At 35.3% G+C, this 19,607-nt stretch overlaps 1 long non-coding RNA gene across 1 annotated transcript; it reads left to right on the top strand.

Moving 5' to 3' along the window:
- Positions 1-15,373: 15,373 nt before the first annotated feature.
- On the top strand, positions 15,374-19,369 carry LOC120092701. Its single transcript, XR_005486128.1, has 2 exons — positions 15,374-15,495; positions 15,596-19,369. It is a non-coding gene; the product is annotated as an uncharacterized LOC120092701 (long non-coding RNA).
- The last annotated feature ends 238 nt before the right edge of the window (positions 19,370-19,607 follow it).

Raw genomic sequence — 19,607 nt, forward strand, 5'->3', positions numbered from 1 at the left:
TTTCTATCAATAGTCTTGGAATGATTCCAAATCTCCACCTCGATCCGATTAAGTGTTTAATCCGTCTATCCAATGCAGTTTTCAAACTTCAGCCTTGAACTCTTGAACTTTTCAAAGAGATTCAGATTCTGTTGCATAAGATAAACATACCTATACTGAGTAATATAGTAAATGAATGAAATACTCAAATACCTCTCCTGCTCGCATCATTACATCGAGAACACAAAGGTCAGAATGTAACTAACTCAAGAGGCTTTTGGCTCATAACCTTTTCCAGTAAAAGGTCTTTTAGTCATTTCCTTCAAGGCAAGATTCACAGAGTAAAGAATTTTCTTCTAACTACTTAGAAGTTCATTCTTTCCAACCTCTCAATCCTATTGAATTGATGTGCCCTATAGATGTTAAAGATGGGCATTTTCTTTTGGAGAAACGTTGACGTTTTATTTTTGAGTTACAGTATTTTTAACATTCTATGTTTCGGGAGGAAACTCTTTGCTGAACAGACGCTTAAGCACATACAGTTATTTTCACCACAATATGCTGTAATGGTTTTAATACTCATCTTTATGAATATAAACACTTTATTCCAAATTAAATTACAAGATTTATATTTTACACTGTAACAAGCATTTATAGAAATTAAGTTCTCTTTCAACTCAGCAATTACAAATACTCAAGTACAACAAGAAATTTCTTTTGTAAAAGTCACTGGTACTCCATCTCATGCCACAATGAGATGACGTCCCCGGTGCTGACTCGCATCGTCATCTAACCAGCCTCCAACTGCTGCAAGGATCTAATCCCCTGAAAAGAAGAACAAACATGATTAGTGGCGCTTGAGTCAATAACCCAAGCAGAATCATCATTCTCCACTAAACAAGTTTCCAAAACTAGTAAATCATATTTACCTTGTTTTTCTTTAGCCTTGGCCGCCTTCTTCTCCTTCAACTAGCGAGGACAATTCCTCTTCCAGTGCCCGTCCTAGTTATAGTGAAAAGACCTTCCCTTGTCAACCGATGCTGGATGCCTACCCCGTTGGGCGACAGGCTGTGGTTAGTAGGTGCCTTCCCCTTCCCATTACCACCCTTCTTCTTTTTCCACTTTTTAATGAAAGGAGTAGAAGGTGCAGACTTCGTTCCTGAGATCGAACCTTTATGGAACATCTTTGAAGATGAAGCAACATTTGCCTCACCTTCTCTCTTCTCCTTACTTTTCAGTAGGGATTGGAAAGTCTGCAACTCGTTGAGGAGAGTTGTAAGGGTATAGTCCACTTTGTTAAGAATTGCATTGCTAACAAAGTGAAAGAAGCTATCTGGCAATGAATGCAGGATAATGCTAACCTAGTTGCCCTCATCAATCCGAGACCCATTCATCTCCACCACATTGAAGTGGACCATCATGTTAAGCACATGTTCTCGAACAGAGGTGCCTTCCTCCATGTTGGAGTTGAAGATGCATTTTAGAGCCTTGTGCTTGAGCTATTCAGATGGTTGTTCGAACATCCCTCACAGGGACTCCATGATCTCACGCATTGAGACCATGGGCTCATGCTTCTTAGCCAAAACATCGTTAAGACTGGCTAAGATATAGGCTCAGGCCTTCTCGCCCAACGCTTATAAGCCTCCTGAACGTTTCGAGTGGCATTAGGAGGTGGAATAGGAGGACACTCCTCTGCAAGGACGAATATAAGATCATCGATGATAAGTATTGTTGTGATTGTGTGTTTCCAACTAGCGTAATTCTCGTCAGTTAGTTTATTGGTGCTAAGTAGAGCTATTATGGCGATAGCCATTTAAAATGTTGCTAAAAATAAAAACTTAATAAGTCTATGCTTTAACCATATTTTAACACCAATTTTAGTTTTAGCAAAATAGTTTCCAAGTACCCTAAGTGAAAAGAGTTCTATTTCGCAATGGTGCCCCAGCGATGCAGGACAAACATCACCGGTGGGGTGATTAGATGCCCTTTCACTGGGATGAGACACTCTCAACCATTAGGCAGAAACAACTCTTGTAACTGCACCTAACAATCACCATTCATTCGGTCCAGAACTGTTAACCCTTAACAATTCCGCGTAAGTGTAACCCCTCGTTTTCGACCCTAGAGTCCTGCCCTAATGCGCCCACCATAGGAAAAAAGTAGACTAGGACAAGAGACAAAAGAAACCTTATCTTATACAGGAGATCAAATAAAGAAACATGCAAAACTGCCATCCTATAGAGGGACCCTCCTAGGGTGCCTCGAGGCGATGCACAAAAACTTTATCCAACCTAATGAGAGAGACCGTGGGATATGCTATCGCACGTCCCGCTCCTACTTACTATGAACATTCTCTCCATCCACCTTGATATTGACCTACCTAAACACCATTCTTTAGGGAGGCACTCCCAGGGTGCCACGAGGTCGAGGATAGATCTCACGGTGTGGACAATAAAGGAAGAAACGGGAAGAGGTTTAAATGAAGTATCAGATACCCCAAGTATCTCCCACTAAATGTTCTACCTAGGGGCTCATTAACTTAAACCATCAGACAACTGATTTTAATCTAAGTCAGTTTAATTTGCCAAAAAATAAATCTTGTCTTTGAAATTAAACAAGTTCAAGTAATCACATTAAACTCTTTAATGGACTATCCCCAAATTTGCATGCATGCATCAGATCTATCTAATTCACCTTTCTAGGTAGGTTCCCAGGTAGGGGTGTTCCGTTTCCGTCACCTTAAATACCCCAACCTAGACAGAACCTACCTTAGACAAAAGGTCCCTTATACATATATTTGCTACAATTTAACCTTTTATTAGCCAATTTAATCCTATTAAACTGATTAAAAGATTAAAGCCTACGTTGCTAATCTCATTAGAACCGGGATCTTAGGTCTATCTCCACCAAGTTTTAAAATACTTTTAAAAACATGATTCAAACCTAAGTTCGCATGTATGTCTTTTTTATATATTTTAGTTATAATTCCCTTATAACTCTTATAAAAGAAACAACTAAAACCATACACATTGCCACACAACTAGGTATTTATAAGACTTATAAGTTTAAATTATGTGTTATGCTTCATGCAATGTCCGTTCATTACTATACATAACTTTTATATACATGTAATGAACCAAGCAAACATGCTATCATACACCCTTATACTATAACACTTATAATATAAAGATGATGCATGTCTATGCTTTATGCATGCATAAATATAACTCTTATATTATATGATGCATGAGTATGCTCTTATGTAGTTTAAACCATGCTTCTTTAAATCAGAACACTTACAATAAAGAGATGATGCATGACCAATGCATAATGTAAGGTGGGATTTCTTCTATATGGCATACCATATGACATATAAATAAAACATACATCCTATGTACATTCACAAAGGTTAATGGAATAGGATGAACCGCCTCAAAATCGGACATAAAAATTCTATCTATTACATTTTCCATCGAGCAAAACCAGTTCACAGGTGAATCGAGTCTTGAACCGCCTGGGCAAAGCTCCCATCGTTTAATAAATGCGGTCGGGTATACACAATCGTTTAGCTACGATCGAGTACTAATAACTATACGATGAAGCATGAGGTACTCGATCGTTTAGTGCACAAGACAAAACATGTGAGTCTAAACGATCATTCAGACGACGACGTTGTTGTGAAGCACGATCGTCTAGACGATCACATAACAAGCGCTTAGGTAAACATTTTACTTCGCGATTGTGTAGTCAGGATCTAAGCGATGAAAAACTTGTTAAGCTACCATCATCTAGTGCCGCGCGTGTTTAACTTCTCGACCGAGTGTCCGATATCTCCTACGATTCAATTTACCCCATTCGCGTTACACGAAACGACGAGTGCTTGGTCGCTGTCATCCTCGAAGAAAATTAACTCTTGCATTGAAGTTTCATCATGAACGACGTCAAACAGACTAAACACTATTGAATTTACAGAACTCATAGGCAAGTTTAATTACGGCCCCCCCAAAAAAAACCCCATAAAGGGCCCCTCTTTAAAACTAACTTCAAATGTAAAAGAATTTAAATAACAAGGCTTTCATTCCCAGAAACTCCATCATCCACATCCCAAACACATGCGTTTAAACAGAATGTAGACATGCTTTACCCACGAGAAAGTAAATGCTATTTTTTTGCTCAAATGAATTTGAAATATCATAACCTGAACTGCTGATGCCAATTGAAAGGAACTCTTATTAAGAGTACCTCTGAGCGGAAGAAAAAATTGTTCTTTAAATTCATTGTGATAGAATATTCCGCATTCACAATAAAAAAGTTAGTTATGCGCAGTTTAACAACAAATTATTAGGGCATGTTTTGAAAACTTTAAACAACAAAGAGAATGAAATAATACCAGTTGAAGAACCCTTCTTCGAAGAAAAAACTCGTTCTCATCAAAGGACTGCACCTTCTCGCGTCTCGCTGAGTCGTCCCAAGCTATTGATCACCAAATATCGCTGTCATCTAACCGAATAACGGACTCCTCACCAAACTTAACAACAAGAAAGACACTACCACTCGGAACCCTCGGTATTTCTCGGAGTGAGAACCAGGAGGTGGTGGGTTCTGGAAATGGGAGATTATCGGGTGTCTATCGTATAGACGATGCTTGATCGTTTAGGTAGAGGTACACGATCGTGTAGTAAAAGGGGCGAGATCGTATAGACGATCATTTAGTAAATGCTCGGGCACGCGATCGCATAGGAAAAAGCTAGACAATCGTTTACTAAAAACTATGCGATCATTTAGTAAATTGCGCGTGTGAATATGATTGTTTAGAAACGTTGAGCTGTCGTGTATGCTCTCAGTTTGCTATGTGATAGGCAGTACACATAACTTGGTGAGTGAATCTCTGATCCTTTGCAAAATAAAAACAATTTTCATTTTATCCTTCAGTTACGAAAACTGAATGCAACGTCTCAGTATCTCATTCGGTTATGGAGAAAAAGCCGGTACAATTATCCCATAATTGTTAAATTAAAAAATAAATATAATCATATTATATTTATAACCTATGGTTTAATATAACATCATATGCAACATATGAACCATAGTCTTTTTCTCCTCCACTAGATATAAATCATATTTATATCATTTTCCTCTAATTAATGTATCTCATACATTGTGTCAACTATATCATATATAATTGACTCGTTTAATTATATCATATATAATCAAACGCCTTCTTGTCAATTTGAACACTTCACACTGACCCAAAAACCGATTCTCAACTTGAATCCATTGAGCTGCCAAGGGGACCTTATAGACCTATGGCTCGAAGCTCCAACGGTACGTGGATAGCTGACTAAACTCTTTAGCCATGAGTTCCACCATCCGTTAACTGCCAGGCATTCCACTAAAAACTGACAGTTGCACTCTTCTCATCACAGATATATTTCTGTGTCCATAGGATATAACCAATCAACAGTATGATAACCCTTTACAGATGCTCGTAAGTACAGCTGGATCAATTTACCATTTTGCCCCTGTAGTTACATCTAACTTCTTAAGTACCACTGATCCCTCTAATGAACAATGTAACACAATCCTACTATGTGTGGACATCTCTCGAGCCATGAGAAGGTGTGTGGCACCACATCGTTCAAGCCTCGAAATCAACCCTTAAGGGAGCAATCTATCTACTTACCTCTGCTTCGGGGAAGGAGTGAATTCCATCTTGTGTAGCTGAGTTTCCAGCTCTCAAATCAGACGAATCCCCAAAGGTGTAGGTTTGAGCTTGTGCGGATTTTGCCAACTGCGACGCATGAAAATCAAAGGGATCACCCTTAATTGCAGGAGTTTCCAAAACTCACTTAGGATTTAGATCATGTTACCTCATTGGTCGATCCTAGTGAAGTAAAGTATTCTTTCATGAATAGTTTATATAATGAGACTATAACACCCCGTGGTTCGGACTTATATAAACTCCTTTTTATAAGATGCCCCAGCTCGTATGTTTCCACATGAATGATCAAGATCAGACCATCTGTAGCAAGTCATAAACATTTGTAACTATTCTACAAAGCGGCCGCATCTGTAATGTTACAAGATAAGGTTTCCCTTCTATATCCATATACTATAGACCATTTTTGTTATCACTTAAGACATGATCCACCTGTATGTCTCCACATATATGCTTAAGTTACAAACGACAACCAGGGATCTTAGTTTATTAGTTTGTGGTAAAGTAATTAAAACATCCAATGTTCTATAGACAAAAGTGAAGAAAATATCATATATTATTACATCACAAGCGTTTGTTCAAAGCTGTGTTTACAAACTACAAGACCCAACGAGAGTTTAGGGCATCATCTCCAACAACTCAAAGTTCTTAAAATAGTTGTGGAAAGTTTCACCATGCATCGAAAAGTCATCCATAAAAACCTTGATCGTTCTCTCCACTAAGTCAGAAAATATCGCCATCATGCATTGTTGAAAGTTTGCTGGCGTATTGCATAACCCAAATGGCATCCGTCGAAAGGAAAAGGTGCCATTAGCGGTGTACATAAAAGCACTGAAAACCGATCCGACCAATCTAAATCTATTGAATTAAAGTTGGTCAGTCAGTTGTCGGTTTTCCTATAAAAAAAATTGAAAAATCGATCAACCGAAAAATTGAAAAATAAAAATAAAAGTAAGCTTACTACCACAAACCCAAGCCCAAGCCTACTTTTTCAGTACTGATTTATTATTTTTTTATGTTGCCTAATTTCCAACTCAATACATGATTGATTTAAATGTTTCATAAAAAAAATTATTGATTTAAATTTGAAAAAGTTGCAAATTATGTTAACCTAAGCTCTCAAAAAGAGCTATATTTTCTTGCTTAATTTAGGCACGTTAATGGATTTTATGTGTTAATCATCTTATTTTCTAGGTACTGAGCAATAAAGAGGTAAAACTAGCCATTTGATGAGAAACGGGGTTAATTGAGGCAATTTGTAGGTGATTTGAGCATCCGAGCTTCAAAGGAGTAAAAATGAACAAACTGCCCTGATTAGAGCGTCGCAACGCTCGTTACATGCATAACCTCAACACTCGTGCAACGCTGAGCAATAGAAGCTGAATATGCAGGGTAGCATCACAATGCTACCCTTGGCGTTGCAACGCTATGATGATTAATGCAAAGCCAATGTTCGCGTGTGCGTGCATGTCGCAAGGGAACATCGAAGCCACCGTTGCAATGCACACTTGACGCTTGAGGTCTAACTCGATAAGAGCTGTGCCTATTTTATAAAATTGTTCTTTCCAAATTAGGTTAAGGAAAAGGCTGATTTTATGGAGGCTGAGGTGGTGCTTCAATTTGCTTCTTCTCCCTTCAGATTTTAGCATCTTAGTTTAGGATTTACATCTTTTTTGGGGTTGTAAATGATAGATTGGACCTTTCCTCTTCCTCTTGTCTAAGGGATGTTGAGTTAACTTCTATCTAATTTTTGGAGCAAGAACCCTATGTGTTTTTCTTGAGATTTCTATTCTTTGGAGTTAATGCATATTGAATTTGTGTTTTCTTGAATCTTGCTTGATTTTGATATATATTTTTGTGTTGGATTGATGGCCTTAACATAAATTTATGTCTTAGCTAGTTTATTTTAGGCTCACACGTTTCTCTAGTGTTCGTTTTGAAGGAAATCGAACACGAGGATTTTCATGAGCAGCGGAATAGATCATTCCAAATTACAATCATGTATGAACATTACAAATTACAGTCGTAAACAAAACAAATGATTATGCATTCATTACAGAAATTACAACATGAAAAGTACAAATGATCAAGAAGAGAAAAGCTACGAACATTTTTCGACTCATCTCCACACTCTTTGATCACGAACGTTTGAACACAGCAACCTCGAACGCTCGAACAACATGACTGCTACACAACATGAACACCTTGCACTCGAACTCAGTGATTGCCTCGATCATGAACACCCCAGTAGCACGAACGACCTCCACAGAACCTCGACGACATCGAGTTAAGTATGACACCAACAAGAAGGTTACCTTGGTATTCTTAGTGTGAGAATCCAGAGGGTGGGCTCTGTGTGGACTTGGTATGAGGCAGAAGAATGGAGGAAACAACAATCGTGTACACGATTGGGTAAGTGGGAAATGGCTGAAACCTACCGTATAGGTTAATGCCCAATTGTTTAGCAAAAGCTAAGCGATCATCTAGCAAAAGCTAAGCGATCGTTTAACTCATCGTTTAGCTGTGTGTCTATCGCCTACAAACACTACACGGTCATTTACCTTTTGTCAAGCTGTCGTTTAGTAAATCTGTATTTACTTGACAAGCTCCATGAGATTCTTTTACCGAGAGAGAAATCTCCAAAACAATTTTTGACAAAAACTTACTAAAATTAGGTAAACAATTTTTCTTTTATCTCACGGTTACCATGAACCACCAATAACCTCCCACTCAATTGGTTATTAGAGAAAAAGATTTAATAATCCAATAATTAATATTATTATACATATAAATGATAACCAACTTATCATACTATATTTATAACCTATAGTTTTAATATTTCATCTCATGAAACATATAAACCATAGTTCTTTTTCTATTCTATGACACTTAATATAAATCTCATTTACATTAATTCTCTACAAGATGTATCTCATACATCATATCGATCATATCTTATATAATAAAAAATACCTCTTGTCAATTTGAACATTTCAATTCAACACCAAGAACTGATCCTCAACTGAATCCATTGAGCTACCAAGGGGACCTTATGGACCTGTAGCTCGAAGCTCCAATAGTACGTGAATAACTGACTAAACTCTTTAGTCGCAGGATTCACCATCCATTAACTGCCAGACACTCCACTAAAGATCGACAACTGAACTTTCCTTACCACAGATATATTATGTGTCCATCTTAACCAATCAAAAGTGCGACAACCCTTCGCAGATCGCTCGTAAGTATAACTGGGCCAATAACAGTTATGCCCTTGTAGTTATATATAACTTCTTAAGTACCACTGATCCCTCTAATGAACATAAGTCATAGTCCTACTATGACTGAGTCTTCTCTTTCAAAGAAAAGCTGTGGCCATTATATTCAAGCCCCAGAATCAGCCCTTAAGGGAGCAATCTCTCTACTTATCCCTGTTTTCGAGAAAGAAGTGAATTCCATCTTGTGGATTGAGTTCCCAGCTCCTAGATCAGACAAGTCCCTAAAAAGGTAGGGCATGTTGAGTTGGCAATCTGGCCATTCTACCCATACTAATCAAAGGACGCCCTCAAAGGCAGAGTTCTAAAAACTCAGATTAAGGTCGTGTACTATGGTCGTTTAGGTGAGATGTAAGTCTCTAGTATCAACGACTTATATACAGAGTTTAGTCATCTCGTGGTCTGGGTCTTATACAAACTCTTTGTATAGGACACCCCCACTCGCACGTCTACACATGAATGGTCAAGATCTACCATTTGTAGTAGTTTACAATACTTGCAAACCTCTACAAAGCGGGTCGTATCCGTAATATCACCAGGATCAGGTATCCCACTTTAATCCTTATACTACAGACCAATTTATGTTATCACTTAAGACATGATCCATTGTATATCACATATACATGCTTAAGTTCACATAAGATAACCTAGGAGCTTTGTTTATTGGATATGAGTAAATGCCAGAATTAAATAACAATTATTTTATTCATCAAACAATGTGTATCTTTACAAAACAACGAGACTTCGGGAGAATTATGACACCAATCCCAACACATTTATGCTTAAAATCACTCCGGTAGCAAATGGTTGAATGTGTATGCTAGGATTTATAGTCTAATCTTGGGTCATAGGATGCATGTTTGATCTAGGTTCAGGGATAAATCGGTTGATTGAGTTAGGGCTTTCCGATTAATTAATCGACACAATGGAATCCTAAAGCTTAATGCACATGTGCTTAGTCTGAATTGATCGCTATTGAATCAAATTAGGATTTAATGCATGTAGTTTAATTAGGATGCTTTCTTGGTTGGTCCTAGCCAGTTGTCTGCCTTTGTAGAGCTTAGCTTGGTCATGTCAAGTGATTGTTGTGTAGGCATAAATCGATTGCATGTCCAATTAATGGATTTTGATGATTGAAATTATATAGGATCTCTCTTGCTTTCGAAACTAGATAATTCCTATCCTTAGTTTACATTTATCCGCTTTTATTTCAATTTCTTACATGTTTATCTCTTTCATACCAAACCCCCCCAATTTACCACTCTAATAGAAAATTGGCTTAACGAAACAAGTCACGCTGTCACGTGAATCGACTTGGACTTACCACCATTCTTACGTCTTTGTAGTGATAGAGTAGTTTGGTGTAATTATAAACTTTCTTTTGATTTGTGGCAGTTTTCTAGAATTAAATGACACCACAAAAGAGCCACTATCACCTAACAATAACATTTCGTCAATCCATATTCATCTTGACTTTGCTTTAAAAAAAGGAGAAAAAAAAGACCAAACCAACTGGCTCGATCGACAATCCAACGAATTTTACACATTTTTTGGTCGATTTTCGGTGCCGATTTTCTCCCAAAACCGACATCGACCGATTGATATTCACCCCTAAGTGCCATAGGAGCACGTGAATGTGGTTTTACTCTAATCCTCGAGCACTATCATGATTAATTGTACCCTGAATACCCGTCAAGGAAACAATAGTACTATTTACCAGCTAACCAATCTAACATTTGATCTATCAAAAGCAATAGAAAGTGATCCTTCTTCGTGGCCTTGTTAAGCTTGTGGTAGTCCATGAAGACTCACCACCCTGTTACTATTTGAATCGGGATGAGCTCGTTGTTTTCATTTACCACTACGGTCATTCAGCCTTTTTTCGGTATACACTGTACTAGACTAACCCATCATTGTCGAAAATGGGATAAATCACTCCGATGTTTATCCACTTGGTGATTTCTTTGCGGACAACTTCTTTCATGTTTGGATTTATCCGCCTTTGACTCTCAATTGAATTCTTTTCTTCTTCTTCCAGGTTGATGGGATGCATACAAAATGAAGGAATGATTCCTCTTATGTCAACTACTGTCCAGCCAATCGCTTGCTTATGCTTACTTAGAATTTTCAGCAACAAATTTTCATCTTATTCCGTTAGCTCAGTAACAATGATTACTAGCAATGTGTTATCTTGACCTAGATATGCATATTTTAAATGTGCCAACAGTGGCTTCAAGTCAAGCATTGGTGGTTCAATTACCAATGGTTTGAGTGTTTTTGATATTTCACGGTCTGATACTAGACTTGCTATTCCTATTACTACAGCAACCTGTTATGTTGTTTCTTCAATTTCTTTAATACTTCTTCCTACTCCTCTTGATGTGTAACGTCCTGCACATTTGAAAACAAAGTATCAATAGCATCAACGAAAGAACACTCATCCAAATCTCCTGGAAATTTTAGTGCACTTGACACATTAAATGAAATCTTTTGGCATTGACTCGCATAGTCAATTCTCCCTTTTACACATCAATAGCTCTCCCAATTACTAAAGAATTATTGATATTTCCTTATCTGATTCACAGTCTAAATTTATAAAGTCCGCAGGAAACACGAACTTGTCTACTTTTACCAATACATTCTCAATCTTTCCCACTGGCTTAGTGATGGATCTGCTAGCTAACTGCGGCGTCACCGTGGTTGGCTTCACTTCCTCAATGCCAAACAGAGTAAAAATGGAGTAAGGTATCGAATTTATGTTTGCCCCCAGGTCACACAACACTCTACCTAGACTCTGTCCTCCAATTGAGCATGGGATAGTGAAGTTCTCAGGGTCTTTCAGATTAGGAGGAATCTTTCTACTAACCATCGTGCTATAACATTCAGTTTACACAATGCTTTCGAACTCCAACAACTTTCGTATCTTAGAAAAAAATACCTTTTAGAAACTTGATATAGTTTGACATCTCTTCCAGTTCCTTAACTAAAGGATGTTGATATATAATTGCTTGAGGATATCCAAGAACTTCTTGAACTACATGTCTTTGTTGGTCTTTTGAAGCTTTAGGGTAAAGGTATGAATGGTTTATATGCTGGTACCTCTTTCTTGTCTGTTGACACCCTTGACATTTCATCTTCTTCATTCTTTTTGCCTTTTCTATCTACTGTCTTTATTTCCACATCTTTCAGAATGGTATCTTCTTTAGACTTGACATTTTTTTGTTTCTTTCTTTGTACACTGTACTTGTTTTTCATATATTTTCGGTCTTTCATATTCCACTTCTCTTCTTACTGTAATAACCTTACACTACTCCTTTCCATTCAACTTTGGTGCTTCTATGTTATTAGGTAAGGCTCTGGGCAGTCTATTCTGAATCTCCTTTGCCAACTGGCCCACTTGCACTTCTAAGTTTCTCAGAGCCACACCATTTCTTGCTATATACTCTTTCATTATTTCTACCATGATGGGACTTTTTTTAGGAGGCTTCACAGAAGGTTAGGCTTGAGGCTACTGTCGCGACACTTGTGGGAATCCAGGTGGGTTGCTTTTGTTTGTTACTGCATGTACTTATGATGTTGTTAGGCTTTGACCATGCAAAATTTGGGTGCAATCTCCATCCAGAGTTGTAAGTATTGGAATAGGGATCCCAATGCTCTTGTATTGGGTTTTATGTCATAAAACTCGTTGTTTGTAAACAATAAACTTATTCTGAAATTCAATAAAGTTATTATTGAAGTTTGATTCAATAAAATTGTTATTGAATTTATGAATTGCTTATTTCGTTTTAGAAATAAATCCAATAAACTAAAAGATCTATGATTATTATATGAGTACTTGAACTTTATGTGGAGACATAAAAGTGGATCAAGTTTGAGTAAATAGTAAAAATGATCTATAGTATATAAATAAGGTTGGGTGCCTTATTCTAGTAACACTATTAGATGCGACCCACTCTATAGTTGTTACAAAGGATTGTAAAGTGCTACAAACGAGGTGATCCTGATTCGTTCATGTGGTGACATGAGGAGTGGGGATGTCCTGTGCAATGAGTTTGCATAAGATCGGACTAAGAAATAAGTCACTCTTACTTTATAACGTTGTTTACTTTTTAAAACTAACTATTTCACAGTGGTGACATAGGTAACTTAACCTTAATCTTGAGCTAACTATGAACTCCTGTTTATTCAGGATTATTCTTTGATCTGCATAGGTGAGAGTAGTCCAACGACACTACTTAATAAGCCTTCCATTTTGGAGATAAGACTGGGTAGATAGCTGGGGACATAGGGTGCAAGATGGAATTCACGCCTACCCAATTTAAGGATAGAAGGAAGGTTGTTCTCTTAAGTGTTGAATCTAGGTCTTGAACAAGGGGCTCCACCCTCTCATTGGCCCGAAAGGGATCTGGTTTAGTAATTAGATCACAAATCAATTGTTCATTAGAGGATCAGTGGAAGCAAGACGTAATTTCAAGGGTAAAACAACATTTGACCCAACCGTTATTACGAACAACCTGTGAAGGGTTGACTTACTGCGTATGGTTAAATCAAGTGGGCACAAATATATCTACAATGAGGAGAGTGAAACTGTCGAGCTATAGTGGTGTGACTCGATAGTTAACGAATATTGATTAATTTGGTCTAAAGAATTTTAGCCAATTAATCTCAAATCGTTGGAGGTCATGATCTATAGGTCCATAAGGTATCTCTACTAGCTTGTAAAACATAACACCTTGAATTAGTAAATTGAGTGTATTTGGAATGATATCAATTTGAAGTGTTCAAATTGAATTTCAATTTGAAATGTTTAAATTGAATTTATGGTTTGAATTTGAATAGTTCAAATTCAAATTAGAGTTTGTATAATTATATTTGATATAATTAATTAATGTTTAATTTATTGAAACTAAATGAAAATGGAGAGTTTATATTGATTTATTGTATAATTATATTTGATATAAATATTGATTTAAATATTAATTACATGAATAGGATGCATGTTTAAAAGTAGGTATGTGATTAATTTAATTTTTGATATTAAATTACTATTTAATTAATTAAATCAAAATTAATTTTTATTTTTATTTCAATTTTAGAAATTGAAATATTGGTTTTGATTTTAATTAATTTTGAATTAATTAAAATTAAAGATTGAAAATTTGAAAATTGGTACTGCATGAAAAAGAATGATAAAACTCTTTAATTTTGAGATTAAAAGAATTTCAGGCTAAAAATTAGTTTTTGCAGAAACGGTTTTTCCCTCTCTTCAAACCCACACCAAAACCTTCACAAATTCAACCCAATTGTGAGTTTCACCACTTAAATTCAAGGCTGAGAATAGCAGAAAAGATCTCTTGGTGGTCCACGACTTTAATGGAAGAAGATTGCAGTTCAAATTCGTGTTCGTAGAGGATCTTCAAAGGTATGTATTGAAACCCTCTCAATACCCTATGAACATGCTTATTTTGATGTCAAAATTAAGAAATTAGAATGCTTAATGAACATGCTTATTTTGATGTCAAAAGTAAGAAATTAGAATGCTTAATGAACTTATTTTTTTCTGCTGCATGTTTCTGTAAAAGGAATTGAAAATCAAGATTAGGAATGATATAATCTGAAGAATGAAGTCCTAGTCCGACTATGCTATTTCACTCCTATAAATAAATGCCCATCACTCATCTCCCAACTTAGTTCAATTCATTCCAATGACTTGTCATAAAATTAACTTTTGATTTCTAAATATATTTTCATATTAAATTTAAATTTGAAAATGGATTGCTATATTTAATTTAGATATGAAACGTGTTCCTATTCAATTTAGATATGAAACATTTTTGTATTTAATTAAGTTTTGAAACGTTTTTGTATTTAATTAAGATCTGAAACGTTTTTGTATTTAATTAAGATCTGAAATATTTTCTACATTTAATTTAGAAAAAGTTTTTGTTGAATTCTTATAAAAAGAACCATGGTTGTTTTAGCCCTCAAGGTGAGATTTGAGTTTGACATGATATTTCTCTCTATTAAAAATGATTTAATTTTTAGCCAAGTTTTCATCCTAGGCGATTTAACACCTCAGTCGCACCGATTTTGCTTTCAAGGAAGTGGTATATCTATGGCACAATAGTGGATGTTTGAATCTTACAATTTGAAAGCAAAATTCAATTTCTACCAAATGTCGATAAAGAACGAATTGTGAAGGAGTTAGCATCTTGATATTCAATTAATGGCAAATTGAGAAAACGAATCTGAACGAGGTGAACGGCGATGAGTGGCGGAGATCTCGGAGGAACTGAGATATTGCAATTGGATCTGAACTATGGTGAGCGGTAGATTTTGTAGCGTGGAAGATCGATCAGGAAGAGAGATCCACGAGTGAAGCTACCCACGTCGATAGATNCGTGGAAGATCGATCAGGAAGAGAGATCCACGAGTGAAGCTACCCACGTCGATAGATCTGGTGCCAGCGGAGGAAGACCAGTGGCAGGTCTGGTCTATAGAGGCGGTGGAAAAACGGCAGATGAGGTCAAGTCTTATTTATTTATTTATTTATTTTTGGCTGAAGCCAACTCGACGAATCTCCACTTTCAATTTATAAGATGAAGCCAACGTTCTGCGATTACAGAAGAACCAGTCGGAAATGTTGTCCATCGATCAAGAAGCTATCGTTGGGTGATTTTAATATCATTCTCGCGGATATGTTCTAATGCAAAATGAATTAGGCCCAACATCACGTCTAAAATGGTTTCAGTGACCAAGACTTTAGAAGAAGCAATTGGCAGTCGACTGGTATGTACACTTTAAATCCACTTTACTCTAATTTAAAACATCAACATCAAGTGTTGTTTGATGGAAGACATCAAGGTCTAGACTTAGAATTTGATTTTGTGTTATGTGTTGCCTAAAGTAAGGGTTGATCTAAAATTAGGAGAGAAGTAATATTTAATAAGATTGAAAAAGGTTAAATATCTTAAAGTAAAATCAGTTCTAGATTTGTTCATCTATTTTTCGAAGAAATCGTGAGAGATATTATATTCAATATCTAAAGATTTACCAATATGGTTCATTGATTCAAATCTTATGTCTGCAACGTAAATAATTTCAAATCAAGTTGAAAAGTAGAAGTTGATTGTACATTCTCATATGTGTTCAGTACAATTTTAGAATCATTTCTTATATACAACCATGAAAGAAAATTGGTACACTGAAGGAAAAAACCACTTGAGGTAAAAATTAAAATACATAAAGAAAGGGAATTAATTATTTGTGTGGCTTTCCTTATAAGTGATTGCATATAATGGAAAATAATTTTTGGAGTAAAATTAATTTAGCATTTCTTCATGAAAAACAAACATGGTGTTTCATTTTTTGAGTAAAATTCATTTTGAATACATTTTGCATTTGTTTTCAAAATGGTTCATTGACTAAATCATCTAACTAATGGCATGATTTAATAGATTTGAAAAAAAAATCAGTATATTACATTATGTTAAGTAAATTAGTGGATTGATTAATGTTGGTTGCTAGAAGAGCTTTTTGTGGTATAGTAGTTGTTGATCATCAAGTATAATGGATTTAAGCTCAACGTTTCAAATTTTTATTTATGGTATGAGAATTAAGAAATTTTATTTCATTGCTACATTTGAGCATTGTATTCAATATATATTTGATTAGTATATATTATAATATTTCATGAGTAGCAAATGATATGTGCAATAAAAAAATAATAGTATTATTGTAATTGAATTGTCTTCCATACCTTAAATGGGATGCTATTGTGATCTACTTGAGCATGTGTATTAGCATGTTAGCATGAATGAAAATAATATTTCATGTATGTTATATTTAACAAAGTTTACGCATATTAAATTGTCATATTTGGCCATTAATTTTCATGAAGTTGAAAAGTATTATTATTACTTTTTAAATTGAGTGTGACCCTATACCATTATTTTGATTATCACTTAGCTTGTTTGTGGTACGAAAATATGTAAATTCCATCATTTTTATTTGGAAGCTTGTAGAATTGATGGTAATCTGAAATATTGTCTAAGCTATAAAATATGTGGATATTTTATAAGAACTTTTCATGGATATATAAGTTAGAACAACTATCTCTATTGGTATGAGGCTTTTAGGGTCAAAATAAATACATTACCATACTTTTGTGAAAATATTTGCATAGTTGTTATCCTTAATAAGTGGTATTAGAGTTATGCCCCTAGTTTAGCTATGTTGAACAAAGATGTAGTGGAGCCTCAAAAGTATGTTATGGTATGATCTATAGTTGAACTCTGTCAGATAGGCCGTGTGTCCTAGTGAAGAGGAGTTAGCCTAGACAAGAGTGAGACAAATGAATTGCTATTTGAGGGGAGACTTGGTGATCCTTTGTTTGAGGGGAGAAATATTGGAAATGCGACCAAAGTTCCACATTGGTTAGATAAGGAGATGATCATCACATTTAGTAGATAAGGAGATGATCATGGATAATATTTAATTTCAATTGATTAAAAGTACGCATGTCTAGGATCTTGAAAAGAGAAAAGTAAGATTGATGATTTATTGTTGTTATGTGATTTAGCAACTTATGAAGAAACATTATGAATTAAACATGGATTTAGTAGAATTTTTTAAAGGAAATAAACCACTTAAGTTTAAATGGATCTTCAAATATTTTGATGCATATTCTCATATGACTAAAATATTTAAAATATCTATTATAAAACTCTGATAGTATTTATATAATACATCACATGGATATAAAGAAGTCATTTACTCAAGTTATTTGAGCTAATTATGTGAATATTTGTAAATATCCTTTGATACATGTATTTATGCAAAATTATTTGAGCTAATGGTGTGATATACTGATCTTTGGTACAAACATAAATGTAAGTAATGATACTAAGTTCTTTATATCCTCACAATTTGAAATGTAAGATTTAGGTGAAGGTAATGTGATACTTAATGTTAAGATAAAGCAAACTAAAAATGGTTTTTCTTTATATTAATTACACATTGAAAAATGCTCCTGTAAGAATACCTTATGATACTAGTATGGGTCCTAAGAAAAATAAGGAAGATGTGTGTTTTGATCTGAATATGCAAAAATTATAAGAATTGTTATGTTTTTTTTTTATGAACTATACTAAACCTATCATTGTATATGTTCTGAGAAGATGAATAGATATACACATAATCCTGATAAAAATCATTTAATTACTCTTCGTATGTTGTGATTACGTATGTTGTGATTGCATATTTTGTTAGAAGGGTAGTGTATGCAAACTGAGTAACATAGAATGATGAAGTACACTTTACTAATGGATATGTGTTCTTATTGGGTAGAGAAGCTATTTCATGGAAGCGTGAATTTATTGCTCTGGAATTAGTAGGACATTAGTTTGAGTGGCTTAAAAACCAACTGGGAGATGCACCATTATGGGGGACATTAGTATGAGTGGCTTAAAAACCTATGTGGAGATGTACTAGACATTAGTATGAGTGGCTTAAAAGCCAACTAGGAGATGCATCATTGTGAGGGACATCAGTATGAGTGGCTTAGAAGCCTACTACAAGATGTACCATTGTGGGAGGGCATTATACCTATCTCTTTGCATTGTGTACCATTCTACGCTTTAGACATGGAGCTGTGAACCAATTGTGAAAGGCGGATTATTTCATTGTAAGGTTTGAGAGGAATTTTACAGATCCTCTCACTAAAGACATAACAAGGAGAGTAATTCTAGAATTTTCAACAAGTATGAGACTCCAACCATTATAGTGGTCCATAGCCCTTTATCTAAGTGGTCTATTGTAATAGACTTGATGGTCCATGGCCTTTTATCTAGATTGTCTAGGTTGTCTATTGCGATAGACTTGATGGTCCACAACTTTTCATTTGGATGGTCCTAGTACGGACTTGATTGACAAAACTAAAATATTTAAAAATTCCATAGCTCTTCCTTTAGGTGGTCCTAGCATGGACTTGATGGATAATGGTAAAATTTTCATAGCTCAGTTTTTGAATGGTTTGTCTTTGACAGACTTGATGGAGTTGGTCTCCTGGTATGGATTATATATGTCATAGCTCAGTTTTGAACGGTCTATTGCGATAGACTTGATGAAGCAATTAATGTGATTGTGAAGGTGTGACCGCCTTCTATGGAAAAGTTTAAAGGTATTTTTCTAGAGCTTTCACGTTGATTCGAGGTTCTATGTGCATGGCTTTAAATAGCACGCTCTTATCACGGAATCGATAGAAATTTAAGGAATGAAACGTATTGTATGGGTCTCGACCATAGTTATTGAAAATTCAAGAGGTAACTCACTCTCTCTAATCAACTTGTTGCTCTACTTCACTATGTATTAATTCATATTGAAAGATGTTGAGGTTTAAGTTTATTCTCTTATATTTGCTCATATAAATTATTTATTGTTTTTAATTCTCAATCATTCGTGGGGGATTGATGTGAATGACTAGTTAATTAGTCATTTGCTGGAATGACTTGTTATAAAATTAGCCAAAGATTTCTAGATGTATTTTTATATTTAATTTAAATTTGAAAATGGTTTTCTGTATTTAATTTAGATATGAATCTTTTCCTATTTTATTTAGATATGAAATGTTTTTGTAT

This window comes from Benincasa hispida, chromosome 12 (assembly GCF_009727055.1).
Source record: "Benincasa hispida cultivar B227 chromosome 12, ASM972705v1, whole genome shotgun sequence".
NCBI classification, from domain to species: domain Eukaryota; kingdom Viridiplantae; phylum Streptophyta; class Magnoliopsida; order Cucurbitales; family Cucurbitaceae; genus Benincasa; species Benincasa hispida.